This window comes from Lissotriton vulgaris, chromosome 2_2, assembly GCF_964263255.1.
Source record: "Lissotriton vulgaris chromosome 2_2, aLisVul1.2, whole genome shotgun sequence".
Classification (NCBI taxonomy): Eukaryota; Metazoa; Chordata; class Amphibia; order Caudata; family Salamandridae; genus Lissotriton; species Lissotriton vulgaris.
Genome location: NC_141688.1, coordinates 51,661,968 through 51,682,070, shown reverse-complemented (window position 1 = coordinate 51,682,070; position 20,103 = coordinate 51,661,968).

Sequence of the window (20,103 nt, the reverse complement as noted above, 5' to 3'; positions counted from 1 at the left end):
TGAGTGTCATGGGGTGGAATGTCATGGAGGACAGTCATAGTTTAAAGCGATGTAGAGTGGAGTGGCGGAGATTGGACTAGAGTGGCCTAGAGTAAAGTGGCATAGGTCGTTGTGGAGTAGAGTGGCATAGAGTGGAGTAGAGAAGAGTGGTGTAGAGTGGAGTGTTGTGTGTTTCATAGAGTGGAATGAGAAAAAAGCAAAACGTTTAGGGAAACACGGTCTCGAGCATATCATGTCTAAAACATGCAGACACATTGCAGAACTGATTGTATTGTATTGAACCATATATTTGGTGCTAGTCCAAATAAGCTTTGTAAAATGCCCCATCTACACGATATATTGGAACAGACTTTTGCAAGTTGCCGGCGTGCGATTGCCTCGTCTGAGAAAACGAATATTCAGTGACTTTCTGAGAAACTCTCGAACTATTTTTGATATATTCATAATGCGCTGGAGAGAAACAGTGTTTGATTAGGCATTCAGGCAGTCGGGCATTTGGTGATACCTGGTGTCTTAGGGTCACCTGTGGGCCGTTTTTCTGGGCCTATGTCGACCAGCCCACAGACCCTCACTGAGTTTCCCGGTCACTTCTCGGCCACTGTAAAGTGGGGGCAGCAGGCTCTAGTCCCTAGATCACCACCTGTGAGTGCAACAGCACCCCGAAGGCCTGGCTAAATGAGCACGGAAAAAAACCTCAGCAATGGCAAAGTTCTTGCTCTGCAAACATGTAATATATATTTGTCCAACCATAATTGCTTCAACTTTTCTTAAATGGTAATCTTGAGTGAATTTGCAACGTGTATATTTGTAACTCTAACCACTGGTATCTGTAGTAGAGGTATGTACTGACTGCCATTCTTATGTGAGTTTAAAGTTTATCCAATTCGTACCTTTTATTTAATTCATGTACTTTATGTAATGTAACTGGCTCTATTGTAAAGCGCTCTGACACCTTTGGTTAAAGTCTGCGTTCCATAAAAATTGATAGATAAATAAATCAATTATAGGCAGGCGGGCACTCAGAGGGAAGGGGCTTTCACGGCAACAATAGACTAACATTGTTCTGGCTGTGGCAGATTTAAGGAGAGAGTACAGCAGCCGCCTTGCGGTGGCTGAAGGGAGCAGGTGCTTCAGCCATTGGGCCATCTTCACTGCTGGCACACCCTTCCCCCACCTGGGCTAGGCTGAGGGCAAAGTGTTGCTCTAGCTATTGGGCCATTCTTACCTCACCACCCATCCATCTGACCAATTACTCAGAAGCAATGTCTTCTGATCCCATCCCTGCTGGGCTACTACATTCATACCATGGCGGCCAAGGGCGAGAGAATTCAGGAGCATCGTTGGGGCCAGGTGTTGTCACCTTGGCCGCTGGGTCTTTTATGGCCAGATTCATGAACCTCAATTGGGCTCGCAAAGGGCCAGATTCTCAGAATCTGGCCCTTTGCGAGCGCAATTTTTGCATTTGGGATTCATCTTCCCAAATGCAAGAATCGGTAATAGCGAAGCCGCTAATTAGCGAGGAATTACATTTAAGGAACCTCTATTTGAGATTCCTTAAATGCAATTCATCATACATTGTCAAATTGCGAAATCGCAATTTCGGGTAGCTATTTACCGCGAGGTCAAACCTCGTGGTAAATAGCGAAAACTCAGAAAAATGCTTTTAAAAGCATTTGTCTAAGTTGCATGTTGCACACACACACACCATTGTAGTTTACCTTTCAGGGGTGCTACAGGGTGTCCTTTGGACACCCCTAGCACCCTTGAAATCGCATCCTTATTTGCGATTAGCAATTTCCTAATCGCAAATAAGGAATGTGTAGGAATTGCAATTTATTTAGCGATTCCTACATGAATCACTTTTTGCGAGTCTGTAATAGCGATTCCTTATGAATCGCTTACAGACTCGCAAAAAGGGTCTTTGATGAATCTGGCAGCTAATCCTCTGTGGAGAGGAATGTGTCTTTGCACAGGCCTCACTGTGAGGCCACCTTTACCAGAGAGAAAAATAGGGAGGAAGTAGCCAGGGCCTTAAGTGGGATGAAAAAACTGAGGGGTCACTCAAAGGAGCGTGGCCAAAGTAAAATAAGGGCATGACTAAATAATATAGAGCTAAAAATCTGTGCTTAGCATAGTGTACAGCCAGACTTGTATTTTGCGATTTCCTTCATTGCATTCAGATATATGATATAACAAGTAACATCATATTACAACAAGTAAGGATGATTGGCTTTGTCAACGGTTGTTAGGATAAATAAGCAGCAACCATGGCTTGTGTATAATATTGAAAAAGCTTCCACTTAAAGCCCTGCTGACACCACAACAATGTTGCTGCTCTTAAGTTTCAAAACGAAAAGGGAAATCCAAAGAGAAAATGACTCTCTTTAAAGGATTTCCCTTCCCCTACAATGCTCACCTGGCATGACGTCATGCCGTAACTTCTCCATTAGTGAGAAGTGAGCAGTGTGAGCAGGCGCACATCGATGTGCCTGCTGTCACTGCAGTCTGGAAAATAATTGACAGCCTGTACCAGGGCACAAAACAGAGCCCGATAGAGACCCGTTTCGAGGCCCCCTTTAAAAAAGTGCTAATGCTCAGCACCAGCGAGGCCCGGCCCACTTAAAAGCCCTGGATATAGCGTTAGGTCAGAACTACCACCTTAGGAACACAGGAATTAAATTCGAATCCCAGCACCAGCTCAGCATCTTGTGATTCTGGGAAAATAACTTAACCTCCCAAGGCATAAAATAAAAATGAATTGTATCTTTTGTAATGCGCCTGGTGCTTAGGTAAATCACTCCAATGCCTTTGGGTCGAGTTCACGATATAGAAAACTTCAAAAATAAAAAATAAGGAGACAGTTTCTGCGAAGACTCGAGCATGATTTGTAGAAAAACGTATGTATTTCTTTTTAACATCAATGTTCTGCCTTTGTCTAGTTTAAATATCAAGCATAGATCATTAAGGAAGCTTTAGAATACATTTTAAAGTGATGTCACTTTACATTTACTGTTTAAAACAGTATCTACGGATTAGAGTAAACAATGCCAGTTTTGGGTTATTTTTTTCATTTTTGAACCAGTTAGGCCAAACATCAGTGCTTCTAGCTTTCACCAATATTACTAGCTCTATAGGCTTCAAAATGCTTCATTTAACAAATACTTTTTCTTAAAATTAATCAGGTGATACTAACCAAATAGTGAACCAGGAAAGGAACGATCCAAGAGTGTGGGCCAATTTTTTTGGGGAGTGCCCAGGCCTAATTGTGATCTCAATTCGACCCTGGAAAGAGACCAGGCATTGAATGGGCAAGGAGGTGAAACTTCGTTAGAAGTTTTATCTCTATTTGTGATGCTCCAAAGAAGGACCAAAAATGGGATGGGCTTTTGAACAGGAACTATCATACAAATTCACTGGTGGAGGTGATTGGCCCTAACGAGACCCTCCCTCTCGTGATACCCTCCTGTTCCAGGAGCTCATGGGGTACAGGAATATGTTTCATTTCCCAGCACAAAAACACAGTTTACATTTAAAGTACATTTCCGCGTTAGTGGCGTTATGAACTGAAATTTAAGACGCATATTGAGAAAATGAAGCATGTTTTTTTCGTGTAGACTGATTTCGTAAAATAATTTAGTAATAAAAGAATGAATGATTTAGTAAATAGTATCTGGTATTCTTTTTCGCGCTATCTAAATACGACTCAGACCGCTTTGTGGAAAATTAATACGATTTGGTAAACATTATCTGCGCTATCTTGCCTTCTCTCCCGATGCCACACTTTTTGTCGTGCACGCCCGCCATTTTAGGTGCCTTGGTCAGAACCACACTCTGCACGCCGCTGACCCCTAGCACAGCTCTTCACCCTCACAAGCACGCCCCCCCCCCGCATGCTGCCAGCCCCCGCTCTCACATGCCTTGGATCGTAAACCCCTCTTCCACACAGCTCTGCCTCGGAACCTCATCCTGTTTCCAGCGCGACACTTCCCTCCATCCCTTTCATGGTCCCGGATCCCTTGATAACGCCCCCCTTTCCTTTGTGCCCGTTTGTCCTCCTCGTTCCCAGGCCGCCACCTGGCCCTGCGGGTACTTTCGTTGCCCCCTTCCTCCTGTACAGTAGGAAACACCCCCCCCCCCATCAAAGGATCCTTGAGCTAATCAAAGCCCCCACCCCATGAGATCCGATCAACCTCACACATTCCGTGAATCGGCGGAATGTCCAGCTGCGCGATAATCATCATCCGTTGTGACCGGGGTGGGGACTTCAACTGTAAATGTGTGTGGGAACGGGCCTGAAGCGGGGATTCTGAGGATGTCTTTCCGTACAACAAAGGGTTGACAGAGATGTGTTTTATGCAATAAAGTAATAAACCTGTGTATAAGAGGCCAGGCCTCGGAGATGCAGTTAGAGCACCTCGTGACGATACTTGCTGTCCGAACTGATGTGTTTCTCCTCCGGAGAGAATAAAACTTCTGTTTCCTGCCTTCCAATCCTCCAGCGCCTGCCTCTTTGTTTGGTAAACTTAAGTGGGTATAGAGGCGGTTAACGCCGGGCAACTTCGGAAAAGGTCTTCTGCCTGTACCTTTTTTTACAATTGGCGTCCCAAACGTGGGGCCCATCAGCGACACGTGGACCCAGTGGGAGAGGTCCTGACGACAGAGTGAACGACTGCAACGATCGGGAGAGCTCCTGCCCAATAGACCCTCGTCTGGCAGCCGATCATCCGAACTTCACTGGTTCCGAACAGACCTCTCTCGAGTGATCTACGGTCCTGACTGGGAACGATCAGGAGTGCCACGAGGAATACGGAGAAAAGAGGACGATCGGGCGCTGGAGTTGGAAGACAAGAAACTGACCATGCGGTCCGGGTAAGGTCGTGTAAACACGACAAATTGCGAAATGATTGTTTGATTGTTTGAAAAAATACTAGTATTACTCTTTGTTGATTTGATTCGGAGGTTCGCTGTCTGCAAACGGAAAAACAACCGGCTCTCTCTTTGCAAGCAGTGAAGGATAGGTAACGCAACCGTCGTGCCTATCTTTCTCCCCCACTGATTGATTGTTTGAACCTGAACTACGGTTCGGGGATTGTTTTCGGGAGATTTCCCTCTCCCACACTGATTAATTGATTGAACCCGAACTACTGTTCGCGGATTGTTTTCTGGAGATTCTCTGTCTACAAACAGGAAAGAACAGATTCCCTCTTTGCAGATAGTGAAAGGGTAGGTGACGCAGACCTTTGCGGGCCTACTTATTCTCCCCACTGACTGTTTTGATTGACCAAACATTGACTGTTTGATATTTGTTCATGAGGTATTCACTGCCTGCAAACAATGTAGAATAGAAATATTCTGTCTAGTCTTTGCACTCAGTGATGAGATAGGTAGTACTGACTTTTGACCCCATTGTGATCCGTCATGTATATCTTCTCCTCACTGATTGGTAGCTGGTTCAACCCGGACCGTTTATTAGAGGTGGACCATCTAGCTCCGCTGGAAGGCACCCCTAATAAAGACATGTACACAAAACATGGATTAGTTACCATAGCTTATAGTAAGCTATGGCACAAGTATACCAAAGTAAATCAAGAGAAACAGTGGCCACTGATAGGATCCTTCGACCTAGATAAAATAGAAACGTTAGAAATAGCCCTTTGTAGAAGTAAGACAACGCCTATTATGCTCGACAGTCTCGGTATGTGGCGCAAAGAAGCAACGCAACGAAAAGAAAGAGACGAAGTCAGAGTAAGTAAAGAAGTGCAACAGACAGCTTTCCAAGCACCTGATAGGCCAAAGGAAGGGATAGCGGCGACCCGGTTCCAAGGGGTAAACACAGGAAGGGAACAGTGTAAGGGGATGTACCGACAGGACAACCCCAAGACACGACGACCCGAACGTAATCCCCCGACATTACGCGCAGGGCGAACAGACTTAGGACGAAATCAATGTGCTTTTTGTAAATATTCCGGGCACTGGAAAGCCCAATGCCCGACTCTACTGAACACAGGTAAGAACAGAGAGCCGACAGAAATAACGGGCCGACAGAAAGGGAAAAAGCGAGAGACAAAGATGAATCAGACTGACACAGACAGGCCGGATAGAACCACCACGTTTGATTACGCCCGATGGCACAGATTTCGCCAGACCGATTTCAGTGACATGTTGGAGTTCTCATAGAGCGAACAGCGCTAGAACGGGAAACCCAGTCGAGCTCTAGGTTACCCGGTGACGAACCCCGTACTACCGCTACTATTCCCGAACACAAAAGCCACCCTTTCGGATAACATACAGAAACAACACACAGAGTAGCTTCGGACAGATTAGTACACATTCCATTAATGAACTCAAACTTTGAGCGCAATGGGACTGATTACTCTCTGCTGCCCCCACTCTGTGGACAAAAGCAATTACAGGCCTGCATGGACAACCCCCCGTTCAGGAAAACTGTTCTTGTGGACACCCCACCCCCCATTACCCAGACATAAATACCTACCCCCACTGCAGTAAGGTTCTTGTAGTAAAAGATTCAAGGAAGCCAAGTCTCTGTCAATATAAGTTAAGATTTAATTCCAGTAAAGTAAAACCATACTAAAAAGAGCAATACAATACATATTACGCCCACTCCGGAAGTTCCCAAAATGTAACAGGTCGCCGGTCACGCCCATCCGGAAGGTGAAACACCCAGCACGTGTGGGGCGGGGTCCTGCCGACAGCCAGCAATCACGGAGGTCGCCGGTGGGATGCCCAGAAGGCACCATGGGCCCGGCATGTCCCATCCTCTTCTCCCATATGGTCTAGCGGTTAGGATTCCTGGTCTTCACCGCCACGGTCCGGGCCACGAGTAGGGAGGGGGCGGATGCAGATGACCCCCTCCCTCGTATCTTCTGGTCCGGCCATCACGAATACCTCTGCTGAAAACTGGTGCAGGGTGGGCTGGGGAAGGGAGGCGACACGAACGAGCCTCCCTCGCCTCCCCAGGTGGAGGTTTCCCAGCCCCGACCCGGCGCAGAAATCCTCGAGCCGGGCGACCACCCTACTTGCGCAGCACAGAACATGGAATGGCTGGCCACCCTATTTGCGCAGCACAGAACATGGAATGGCCGGCCACCCTACTTGCGCAGCACCGGACACAGAATGGCCCGCAAACGGTACTTGCGCAGCACAAGACATACGATGGCCCTCAAGTGTACTGGTGGAGGCATCACAGCTGCACCCTAGCGCCCCAAGCCGAATGTCTTGCTCCAACAACACATTTCCGTTTTTTTTCTCGCCCTAAGAAGTCTATGTAACTAGGACGCTTGCCCCCCTGGGCACGAGTCCCCACCTCCGACAGCATCTCCACGACCTTGAAGATTCTACAAGAGTCCCAGGAGCCCTCGGCCCCTACAGGCTTCCGGTGGGGAACAACTGCTTTGATCACTACCGACGTAGCCACAAAATGGTGGTGCCCTCGTGTCAGTGCCAGCTTCAGTCTGAACCATCCAGAAAGATTGTGGGCTAACAAATTCGAGCAAGTTCCGGCTGAACCTCAACGTGACCCGGTAGGGGAAATTTTGCTTCCCTCCCCACCCCCTTTTCCTTTGATTGATGTTCCACATTGCCTGCCCCTTCTGTTAGCACAAGTCTTTTTGAACTACCGAAAGGAACTCTGGTCCAACCGCCGGTTGTTGGAGACATTTTGTCCCTGATGCTGCTTCCGGACTAACCCGGCCTCCCCCAAAATGGCGCCGGTGTCAACAGGAACTCACGAACACCTCGTGGTGTTTTTTAGCTAATAAGACTCGATGTTCTGAAATATGTATATGATCCTTTGTACACTTGACGAAAAAGAGGGAGGGTTCACTTGGCGAACATGTAAAATGATCCCGGAAAAATGTTGGTTTCAATGTGCGATTTATTATGATATTATTGTAACTGATACATAATGTCGCTTATGACACACGCCCACGGTATGCATCTAGGAAATTTGATTGCCACTAGTCTAACTATGCTTCCAATTATGAAACGAATGCCCCCTGATCCCTCAACTATTGATAGACGTTTTATTCTCCTGCAAAATGACAAAACAGACCCTTTTTAAATGTTTTATTAATGCTGCAAAATAGCCCCATACTGTACGTGCTTCAACCAACGCCGTGTCCGGCCAAATACGATTGCACTCTCATATTTTACATACTGATCAAATCGTGTTAATAAAGGTTTTTCAAACTATGAACAGGTATCGCATACTTTTGTAAATGTGGGATCAGCGGGAAGGTTTTTCTGTACGACCTGTTTTGTTCTCTTTTTAAGGTTATTAGAAGATGGTTGCTCAACCCCGGATTAATGATCGAATCTAAGATACGTTACGTTGCCTCCAAATGTGCGGCTGACTCAGGAACAAACGCATGAAGAAGGACATCGACTTCTGAGAACGGGTAAAGTGACATGGTGTAAATGATAAAATGTTATAAAGGCATGGTACTCAAGGGTTCTAGGGAACAGGGTTGGCCGAAGAGCCGATATGCCTTAGGACATCACCGCATGGGGAATGATTTAAGGACCCCGCTAGCTGGATACATCTACAAACTAGATACCTCGCACTAAGCGCCTCTGATTTTTTTAACGTCTCCCTCATGAACAACCTATCGCTTGCCATCCTTACCACACTGCCCGCCCCCCTGGCCTCGGAAACCAAGACCTCAGAGATTATATCCTGAGAGGATAAGACGAGTAGGTGGTAAGTAATGGACTTTCATGCCCGTACATGTGATATGCTCGAATGTTGTTCCCCTCCCTTCCCCTCTTCTCCTCCCTCTACAGGTTACATTGGAATCCTGACTGAGGTATAGTGAAGATCCGAAGTCACGCCATGTCTGATACATGAAACAGACGAACACAGCAAGGTGGCACCTAAAGACACCCACCCACTGCTCTTGTAACGAAAGAGCCAATCATTGTATGATATGATGAGATGTGATCACCCCTAACCCGTGTTGCGTGAATGAGCACAGACCACGTATGTCTGAAACTGAGAAAATGTTTTCTATGCGACTGAAGCATTGACTTAACTAGGCGAAAGACCTAGAGTGCGAGGAGTGCGACACAATGGTGCCCCCTTTTTTCTCAATGCATGTCTCTTTGTCAAACTGCATGCTTCCTAAATCCTAACCCAGACCCGTAATGTCTCATGTCGTGTAATGCGCCGAATAGCCTATCCTAGTACACGACCACTCTCCATGTCTCACGTGTACTGTTTAGCCTATTGTTGCATCTCTCTATCTCTCTCTCTCTCTCTCTCTCTCTCTCTCTCTCTCTCTCTCTCTCTCTCTCCTCCACACTCTCACTCTACAACGACTGGCACCTAATTGGCGAACCACCATCCTCGGTGCACCACCCAATTGGCTCCAAATACCGCAAGTATTTGCACAAATTTGTCTTAATAAAATCACATTGATGCCATGTTACTACCTCTCCTTTCTGCTAAATATTGATAAAACTAGATTGGCCAGAAGAGAAAGGACAGGTAAGACGACTAAGGTTCCCTAATCTGACCCGTAATCAGGGAACTGCATGTCAGTGGCCTCTATGATAAAATGCCTCAGGTAACGCGACCTTCCCCGTCCCGAATTGTCTCAATGCCCAAACAGTAAAGGTGATCGAAGCATCCCCGTCTTCCCAGGACGCCCCCAGTTTTGTAAATGATTTTTGCTGAACAAGCTACAAAATTTAGAAGTTAAGAAATGTCCCTGAATGCTTACCAACTGAACTGTAGCCCTCTGCTAGATAACGCACTTGCGACTCAAAACAAGACGGTAGTCCCTCACCTCAGTTTGCTATGTTCCTAGTTGTTTTTCATAAAACCCCGGTCACCCCAAAGATGAGTTGAATAGTTGTCGCAACGCCCCCCCCCCCGTTTTTATGAAGTAGCCAGGTTGTAAGAGACTATGTAGAAATTAGAATGATGTTTGCAAGGTTAAGATTAGATTGAAGTGAAGAAATTGTTGCAGTAAACCCCGTTGAGAGTAAAATGTTTAGCTGAAAGATAGGACGCATCGATATAATGGAAAATTGTTTAGCCCATGTTCATTCCTCAGAGAAATATCCATCAGGCTATGGTGATAGCACGTTGCACTTTTTCGTAAAATACACAGCCCTGAAGAACGGTATAGCTTTGTAAGACTCGTACTAGAGAAGTGGGTCTCTGCCAGTAGAGCTGATGTGACAATGATAAACGAATGCAATGAAAGATTTTCAGACCTCGTACCACGACAATGAATGTAATACTGACAAATGCCAAAGAAATAGTTACGATGGAAAGTTGCAGAGAATCCAGCAAACCTATCATCAATTATCTATACGTTGGTTGCAATCCCCAATGTAACGGATGTTTCCCCAGTTGCTTGGAGTTGGGAGAGAAATAGACTTGTGTGATTACCTTCTACTGCCAATTCTCTTTTCAAACTCATTTAAGGGTACCGCCGTCGGAGGAGAGAGAGAGACCGGATGTGGGAGCACGGGGCCTGACTACAGATCGCGGAACACCAGCGACATCGACCAAGGCGGGACTGCAACAGTAAGGAGTCGCAGGACGAGGCACTGTTTCCGACAAAAATGAAAGGAAGGGGCTGACCTGATGCCCCTGCTCGATGATCAACATGTGCCGAAGGGTCCCCGCCCTCTGAGCCCGGTCATGGGCCCACCTACCTGAAATTTTCCGTCCCCTTGGTCTGTTCCCGATCTGGCCCTGCTCCATCCCCTCTTCCTCCGACCTACCCCAAGGACTACCCACACACCCCCTTCTTCCACCTGAACTCTTTGACAATTGACCCGAAAAAGAGCAAAAACTGCAGTCCGATTGACTAGGGTTTTGTTGCAAACTAAAATGAAACTTGGGTGCCCTGTCTAAGGTACCCCTGAAAGAACAGTGAGGACACAGGGCGAAAAAGGATCTTTTTTTACCAGAAAAACGAGGAAAAGGTCACGCCCTGCAGCGCAGGACCCAGAATAGAGCTGAACGCATAGCTCCACCGCCGGTGCTCAACAGTGCCAACAGAAGACAACAAAGAATGCTGAGAACTCACTGATAATGGTCCACGACAATAAGACACTGGAAAAAGCAACACCCCTCCTCTTCGAACAATGACACCCCTGATTATCGTTTTTTACTACGTCTCATTTCTCTCCCAGCTACCATTGTATTGATTATGCTCCAACCAAGTACAAAATGACCTTACATATGTGATCGCCTATCAGTTCATATTCCGAATGACTATAGGCATCTATGAAATGTACCCAATGCTTTCACTACAAAATCATTCTTGTCCGATATTGCATTACTATGACTTTCCTGCAACGGGCTCAGCGATGGGCCCGCCCCCTAAGATGAAAGATTTTAACTGTAATGTTTATGCATAGCTCCGTCACCTGGGTTCCTACTTCTTTACTTATGATTGCCACAATCGACATGGTAGGAAATAGGCCAGCAAGATGTCTCAGTAATGTTAAAGGGAGGACTGTGGAAAATTAATACGATTTGGTAAACATTATCTGCGCTATCTTGCCTTCTCTCCCGATGCCACACTTTTTGTCGTGCACGCCCGCCATTTTAGGTGCCTTGGTCAGAACCACACTCTGCACGCCGCTGACCCCTAGCACAGCTCTTCACCCTCACAAGCACGCCCCCCCCCGCATGCTGCCAGCCCCCGCTCTCACATGCCTTGGATCGTAAACCCCTCTTCCACACAGCTCTGCCTCGGAACCTCATCCTGTTTCCAGCGCGACACTTCCCTCCATCCCTTTCATGGTCCCGGATCCCTTGATAACGCCCCCCTTTCCTTTGTGCCCGTTTGTCCTCCTCGTCCCCAGGCCGCCACCTGGCCCTGCGGGTACTTTCGTTGCCCCCTTCCTCCTGTACAGTAGGAAACACCCCCCCCCCATCAAAGGATCCTTGAGCTAATCAAAGCCCCCACCCCATGAGATCCGATCAACCTCACACATTCCGTGAATCGGCGGAATGTCCAGCTGCGCGATAATCATCATCCGTTGTGACCGGGGTGGGGACTTCAACTGTAAATGTGTGTGGGAACGGGCCTGAAGCGGGGATTCTGAGGATGTCTTTCCGTACAACAAAGGGTTGACAGAGATGTGTTTTATGCAATAAAGTAATAAACCTGTGTATAAGAGGCCAGGCCTCGGAGATGCAGTTAGAGCACCTCGTGACGATACTTGCTGTCCGAACTGATGTGTTTCTCCTCCGGAGAGAATAAAACTTCTGTTTCCGGCCTTCCAATCCTCCAGCGCCTGCCTCTTTGTTTGGTAAACTTAAGTGGGTATAGAGGCGGTTAACGCCGGGCAACTTCGGAAAAGGTCTTCTGCCTGTACCTTTTTTTACAGCTTGTTATGCAGCCTTCCTCTTTTAAAAAACGTAATTACCCATTTCTGGCAATTAACTCAACTCTATATCCACTATGGGACCTAAATGGGAAGTTTAGTTAGCACTCGAGGGATGATCCTGGGCTGGCTGCAGATGTGTGAGGCCGGGGTTATCACAGGGCCCATAGGCCCTCCAGAGCTGCAGATGCCGCTATTGGTGGGAGGGAGGGGCGCGTGCTCTGTTTTGGACATTTGGCATCGGGGGCCTTGGGTGGGAATTGAAGATGACCTTTAGATTCAGGTTGGTCCTCAATGAGAGATCACTTTTAGATTAATAAGCGCTGTTCTTAAAAAAAATAAAAATTAATTGAAACTCGGACACATCATGACTGCAGGTCATGTGATGTACATTTAATTGATTTTTATTGCAATATTTTATTTTCCTTAGAATGTTAGCTCATGTTCAATGACCTACATCTTGACTATATTGACTTGGCCAGTTAATATAACGATTACCGATGCAGCTGCACTCCTCGGATTTGAAAGGGAGAACAACACCAGCGCTTCTTAGAACTGGCGCGCTTACTTTAATGAGATAATACCAGCACGTTCTATATTTCCATTTATACACTGTACCATTTGCTCGGAACATATTTAGATGTGCTGTGGAGAACGAAGAGGAAGTTACCTTCGCCATGGACCCTACGTTAATGGTTATTATTATTAGTGTTATATATATATATATATATATATATATATATATATATATATATATATATATATATATATATATATGTATGTTATTATTATTTCATATTATTATTAATGCACTCCTCATCGAGAAATGCTACTACGTTATGCCTTTCGTGCTATCTTTCCTCCCAGTACTTATATTTAATTTCGTATCTAGCTCTAGTTGGGGACTAACTATTCAAAAGCGCCTCAATTTATCCTTTAGGAGACAGTTCAGTGTGTGACGCACAGCAGGTACCTACTGTACAGCGTTAAACCTGTGCGCTCCCTCCAGGGGAGGCCCTGCGTACAACCGTGCAGACAGATGCCGTCAGGGCCCGGGGTCTGCAGGTTATCAATGTGTCCCTGCAGACCCCGGGAGGGCTGGACTCGGACACCATCCGTCACGGCCCCGTCTGCCTTCCTAGGATGAGGTCACAGAACCCCTTCGGGAAGTAAACCTGTGACGTTCCAGGAGTCATGTTCTCATGTAACTTTACAGGAAACATCAAAGATGATGTGGCACCTCAGCACCTCTCACGTGATCAAGTGACTGTTTCCAGAGCCTGTTTTATGCAGGAAAGAGCCAGGAATGTTTCCCTTTTGCCAACCAGACGGACCTCGCAGTGAGATTTGGTTTATTTGTATTTGACCACAGCATGCTACCTGGCTCAGAGTTGTCACTCGAATACCTATTATTGGCACCTGTTAAGATGGCGTCTTGGCCACGGAGGCTGCTGGAGTGGGCCTTCACATGCAGGACACCGGTACGAGCCCCCTATGCCTAGGCAGCTCTCCTGTGCCCAGTGGAGCTAATCTCTCTCACAGCGAGGTGCCCCACCCGGGTGGGTGTGTGCTGATCCAGGGAGCACTTTGTTCTAAAATAACTGATCAAGACAAAGTTGAGGTCAGGGCATTATCCCTAGAGGGGAGTAAAGTGATGATGAGGTATATGGCGGTGAGTCTAAAAATACGTTTAATGGACTCCTTACACATTTTATTGATCACATTAAGTGAGCTCCTAAAAGCATTTGGTTATCCGGTTCCTAACAAGCATTACTCATAGTTTTTGAACATGGCTCAGAGAGGAGTCAGCATAAGGGGCACATATAATGTCCAGAGTCCATTATGGTTTAGAATATATGATGCCATCTCTACAAAGCTATTTTATCCTGCAGATTGAGGTAAGAAACAATAGCTCTGCTTCCCAGAGAGAGCTAAGAATCAATTGCCCGTAAGGGCTGACATTTTTAGGAATGCCTGCAGGCCCAGATCTCTGTACTGTGGTGAATGTATGACATTGTTCTACATTCTGTCCATCAACTGTGTTTTTTGGCAATTTTCATCTCGAGTGTGCTGGGTATACTCAGACGTGAGTCCCAGGCTCTCCACACCACTGGAGTCAAGCTATCCAGGCTGATGAAGGCTGATAGCCAGAAACCGGTCCTTGGATGCTTGATTCCGGTCTGGGAAAGACATGGCTTGGTAGTTCGGACTGGACTGTTCCCATGAGGCACAGGGTCAGAGCTGATTTGCATATAGCCAGTGTCTAACCGAGGGTGGTGTGGAGTGCAAAAAAACTATGGATTTAGGCCCAGATCCTTGTACTGGGGTGAATGTATGACATTGTTCTACATTCTGTCCATCAACTGTGTTTTTTGCATGGTGCAATAGAGGCACTACAAATGAGATACTAACTGCGTTATCTTGGGGGTAAACCCTGGGACATACAATATGCTGCAAATGTACAGTATCTGCAACATTGGGGGCTACACAACGGTGCATTCTGTCCATCAATTATTGTTTTTGCACTCCATTCCTGAGAGCAGCACTTCTCTGAAGAGAGCAGTGTCAGGAATGGCTGCTGCTGCAGCATGTAGTGCTCAGGATTGGTTACTGATGCAGCATGTAGTGCTTGTGTGGTTGCCAGTCTAGCCTTGCACCCCGGGGATGGGAGCGTCCAAAGTGGGGTAATGCCCAATCACTGTAATGGCTTAGTGTTAAGCCATTCAGCGATTGGACATTGTTCAGTTGCAGGGCAAATCGGGCCGGCCCACGCCAGTCACCCTTCCTCCTCCTCCCTGCACGAGAGCACGTGCAGTCGACTCGAGTGAGATCGTTCGAGATCATAAAGACAGACAGTGAGTGACTGTGTGACACTGACTACACTACAGTGACGAGAGACGCAAGGTGTGTGTATATATATTAATTTGAATTTGAATTTGAATTTAAAGGTATTTGTTGAGCGCGCGTACACCAGGCGGTCTCATGGCGCTATTGAGGAGGACGGTTCCTGGGTTGGATGGGGAGATAATTTAGGTTTAAAAAGCCTGTGAAAACAGAAAGGTTTTCAGAGTGCTACGGAACTCCGGCGAGGAGGTTTCAGATCTCATAGCGAGAGGAAGAGAGTTCCAAAATTGTGGAGCGAGGACGGAGAAATTGGAACCTCCCATTCTGCTCTTCCTGAATCTGGGTACCACCAAGAGGGACAGGGAGGAGGAGCGCAGCTGTCTACTGGGGGTGTAAGGTTTGATTTTGGACTTGATGAACTCAGGTGCTGTTCCTGCGAGAGCCTGGAAGGTGATGCATCCTATCTTGAAGAGGGCCCTTTGTCTAATAGGGAGCCAGTGAAGGGATCTTAGGAGGGGAGTGGTATGGTTAGATTTAGGTAGGCCAAAGGCTAAGCGGGCAGCTTGGTTTTGCACCAATTGGAGCCGTCGGATGGCATACACAGGAGCACCATTATACAGGACGTTCCCGTAGTCGAGACGGGAAAGGACCATAGCCATCAGGATCAATTTAAGAGCAGAGAAGGAAAAAAAACGTGAGATCTTCCGGATAGTGCGCAAAGTATAAAAACAAGAGGAAACCACCATGCTAATCTGAGAGTGTAGAGTGAGTTGTTGGTTGAGGGTGATTCCCAGTGTCTTAACAGAGAGAGAAGGAGAAGGGGGGGAACCAAAAGAGGGGGGCCAAAAGATAGGAGACCAAGGGTTAAGTTTGCCGCCAGTGAGAAGAAGTTCGGTCTTATCAGGGTTGAGCTTAAGATGGTTAAAGCTCATCCAATCCCTATATATTTATATATAATATATGTTCAATCCCCCGTTGACATACGTTCTATGTACCAAAGTCAGATATTAGGAGATGACTAGGTGTGCTCGGTTTGATGAACTGTAGTCGTCAAGATAGATGTTTAAGGTGTGGTGTATTCTTCGTGGTGGGCTTTGTTTTCAGTGCGAGCTGTTCTGGGCTGGAACTAAGTGTTTTCATGAGAGTTACTTTCTGGTCGGGCCTTTGTGTTTTGTGCACTAATTGACAGACGGTGCTGGTAGAGGCAATGGATGGTTCAAGCTGCAGTGGCTTAGTTACGAGGTCCTTAGCCTTGTTTCTACACAGATTGAGCTATGAAGCGCAAGCGCTAGCATTCCTACACTACACATGCAGCTTTTCAGAGGTTATAAGATGAATAGTGTGCAAAAGGTCAGATAGCATATCCATTTGTAGAACTACCACTGATGTTCGGTGCACTCATGGTAACTTATCCAACATCTCGAGCCATTCAAGACGTTGCCCATAGGAAAACACTGCAACCTGAACATTGGCAGTGTTTGCAGATTGCCGGTGACCTTTGACGCACTCATTAAAGTTGTTTACGTGCTCCAATGCTTTTATTACAGCGTCTTGCCGTTCAAAAACTAGAACAGTGCATGGGGTTGAATCTCAACTCGAGTAGTTGCTAATACTTTCTGTGCTTTTGAGCAGTACATATTGTCTTTCTACCACCCACCGGCTCCTTTCCAAACTTACGCACACTCCACAACCAACTCGCTGTAGTAATGACAAAGCCCGATTCACTTGTCAACCATAAACAAACCGTGACAAGCAAGCTCCCAGTATCATCTTTTCATGCCTTGTAGTGTGTTTTTGATTAATAAAGAAATTGTAAATATTAATCGGGTTTTAATATGTTTTGAATATGTTCATGCTCAAAACTCTGCTGACCTTTTATCATCTTTGAAAACGCTACGTGGGGATCCGGTGTTTGTCCAAAGAAACTGCTTTCAATTTACCGGCCCATCCCAAGTGTTCCAAGAATGTCACTCCTGCTAAGCACAGCTGTAAAGTGAGAGAGGCAAATCAAACTGCACGAGTGAAATCATTGTTCATGCCCCCGTGCAAACGGCCTTACATTGCACCTCGGGCTCCCGTCCATATTTGGCATCTTGTTGCAACGTAATTAGGCCTGTGCTCCATGAATTACCTTACTTATGTCCACACAAATAGTGCACGTTCATGTACATTTGCTGCAATTATAAAAAGCATCTCAGGGCTTCTGGTCAGCAGTTTGTTGCTTTATAGTGAGGCGTGCGCTCTTCGAGCACCCTTGTAAGTAGGCACACACACTCGTTTATGAGCATTTTTTGAAACGTTACCCACGCCATTTTGCTAACATTAATAAATTGCAATTCACGAGCTTTTCCTACAATCCTTGCTGACTCCCTCTTCGCTAACAACCATAAACTGCTTCTCTGGCCACAGGCCCATGGCAAACAAACACCCCTTTGCTTTCTAGCTAGGCGTGTGCGCTAAAATACCCCTACTAGTATACAATTAATGTTATTTTCTGACTGAGCAGTGCCCGAGTAAAAGGATTTTCTAAAACTGGCACAACCTGCATCTGTAACTGCCTCACGCTGCGCAGCAAGCCTAATGTAAGATTGATTGCATCTGTCAATGGGAAGAAATAATGCAGGAACATATCCAATATTTACATAATGTGCTGTGTCTACACCACTTCCTTCATATATTACAGCTTTCCATGTAAGTCTCCCCATTGTCTATGTGAGGGACGTAGAAAACAGCCAGTCTTTTGAAACCGATGATGCACTGAAATCACATAACAAAGATGAACTACCATGTCTTCTGGCAGCAAATTCAACCTTAATTATTTTTTTAACTCAAAATGCTGGTTTTTATTATAGATTCGTATCTGTTTAGAAATTACAAGTGCATATGTGCATCATTTAGGTAGTTGTGTCTGGGATTTGGCTCTGTTTGAACATTTTACGCCTCACCACTTTCAAATGTCACCAGCCGCCAATGCAAAGGAGACCCTGGTGTTTTCCATTTCACTCTCAACTTATGTTGCAAGATTCGATTTTTTACAGCTTGAATGGTCTGTCCTATGTAAAATGTGTTACAAGTGCTGCCAGTGAGAGTACTAACTCAAATACTAACCATCACACTCCCACAAGTGCCACAATTCATACTATTCCGGGTCCTCACAACCATAAGAATGGTTCGGGCAGTAGATAGTAGTAATATTTAATGTATTTTGAATTAATAAACAACAGCTGTTTGCTCATTTTTAAAGAGGACAAACAGCGCCGCTATGTGGCAGAATGTCAAAGTGCTGGTCTTAACAATTAAGTGCAGATGCCGAGCACCGGAAACCACTGGCTTAAATTAAGCACTGCATTGGGCCAGACCCTGCGCCTGCCTGCCAGTGCTGCTGCTTTCCATTTTGTTAGCAGATCAAGCAGTGGGATCCATGGTCCTAATGAGAGACATCAACGCCACAAAGAGGCGGACTACACTACAGCACCGTAGCACCGTAAACCAGTTAACCCAGGGCCCAACTAACCAGAGTCAAGTTAACACCATGCACTGTGATAATGAAATCATTTCGAAGTTCATGAAGAGTGCATACTACACACCTTATGGTAAACAGCAAAAGTGTGCTTGAAGGACATAATGTAAACTTAAAAAATGCACCTGCTGTGTAATTATTGGATGTCAAAGTGAGCTAGCTGCACATTATTTTTGGCAGACAATGCACACTGAAAGCATTGTGAAAGCTTGAAAAATGAATTGGAGAAGTAAGGAAAAATGCAAAGTGGTAATTTAGATATTTTGGCACAAATTCAGAAATGTACATGTACTCAAAGAGAATAACCAAAGTTTTGAATTTTTTAATGAGACAACGTGACGTTCCACGTGCATTGTGTTTTACTCTTGCTTAGTTTTCATTTTGGACCCAGGAATCAGGCCTTCTGTCATGGACGGAACTTTTTCCACAGGGGCTTTCATGCAATGTGTACTATAGTTATCCAAGGGCACCTCATGTTACTTATGCCCGATTGCCTGTCAGCAAAGTAAATAGTAAAACAATTAAATAAAAAAACATGTCTTGCAATCACTAATGTCTCAATCCATTTGACATTAATAATAAAGCATACTGTGGGGTTCTATTTATGGTTAAAAATGCAGTAACACTGGACACTCAGATTTTAATAGGTTCATTGCCAAGAAACAGTTATACAATTTCCAATTTTGATAAGCTTTTCTGGCCCACCGCCCTGTAAAATTTACAATGTGACATTACTTTGAACACAAATCCTTGAGAAGAGCCTATACCCACTGTATCTTGATCTATAAATCCGTTTACATTTTGGTTGCAGCCACTGGCTTATATTGGCCTCCAAAAGGCAAAATGTGTCTTTTCTCTAAATGTCACTCCAGATACTGTTTGTTACTGTTCAATAATAATCTTGTAGTTCATTAGACATCTGGTTTGTTTCAATTGTTTCCCAACACATCTATGTTCACGTTTCCTTGTGCTTCAGATGTTGCTAGTCATGTTGATTGACACATAAATATTGCTCATTGCTTACAAATGTTTAGGAATCTCTGTTCCAGCAAAGTAATTTGGGAGTTGATTTCCCCTACTCCCGCCAAACCACCTAAATTGATGAGTTTTGTTGATTTTTAGGGTTCCCTACGTGGGATGAAGGTGCTAGTCATAGAGTTGGACACACCTTAAATCTTGCACCCGCACTGCAGAATCCAGAGTTATTACAGAACACAAGAAAAACACAAGAAACAAGGTAGTGGTGTCCCTCTAAGAGGAATGTCTGCACAATCACATGCACATGTAGAATTGACTTCAAAATAGAGGATATTCCTCGTATGGGACGCTGTTTCTTTGACACTAGCTTCAAGGTATTGGATAAGAAT